The following is a 559-nucleotide window of genomic DNA, read 5'->3' on the forward strand; positions in this document are numbered from 1 at the left end:
ACATTGTTAATTTAGGGATACACACCCACGTTTCTATTTACTATATTAAAAAATATGTTCCTTTAAAAATGCACACCCCCCCACACCACGCACGCTCACACACGGTTTTCCCCAAAATTTTGATTTTTTCATTAAGGGTTTTCTTGATGAGGAAAACAATCCGATGAATCGTAATGAGGTTTGGAACGAAGTTTCTTTTGGGAAATTTTTCTCCTCTTCAAGGGGGGGGTTTGCACAAAATTTTCGAGGTGTGGCTTATCTGAAGTCTTTCTAATTCGATTTTTTCACAGTTGGTAATAGAGGAATCCCAAAGTGGTGCTACATATTCACATATTGGTTGAAAGTCGCCCCGGGGGGTGATAGTCTGATCTGAGAGAAGGGTTATCGGGTGACCTGATAAACCAAGAAAAAACTTGAAAAGGACATGACAAGGCGAGTATGGCATTCTCACATATGCTTAGTCCTAGTGTTGGGAAGAACAGCACTATTACCTGTAGTTGGCGGTAGAGCCGATCCATGGTCAACGATGCCAAATCGGTGATCCTGATTCTTGACCCGA

Source organism: Penaeus monodon, chromosome 34 (assembly GCF_015228065.2).
Source record: "Penaeus monodon isolate SGIC_2016 chromosome 34, NSTDA_Pmon_1, whole genome shotgun sequence".
In the NCBI taxonomy this organism is placed as follows: domain Eukaryota; kingdom Metazoa; phylum Arthropoda; class Malacostraca; order Decapoda; family Penaeidae; genus Penaeus; species Penaeus monodon.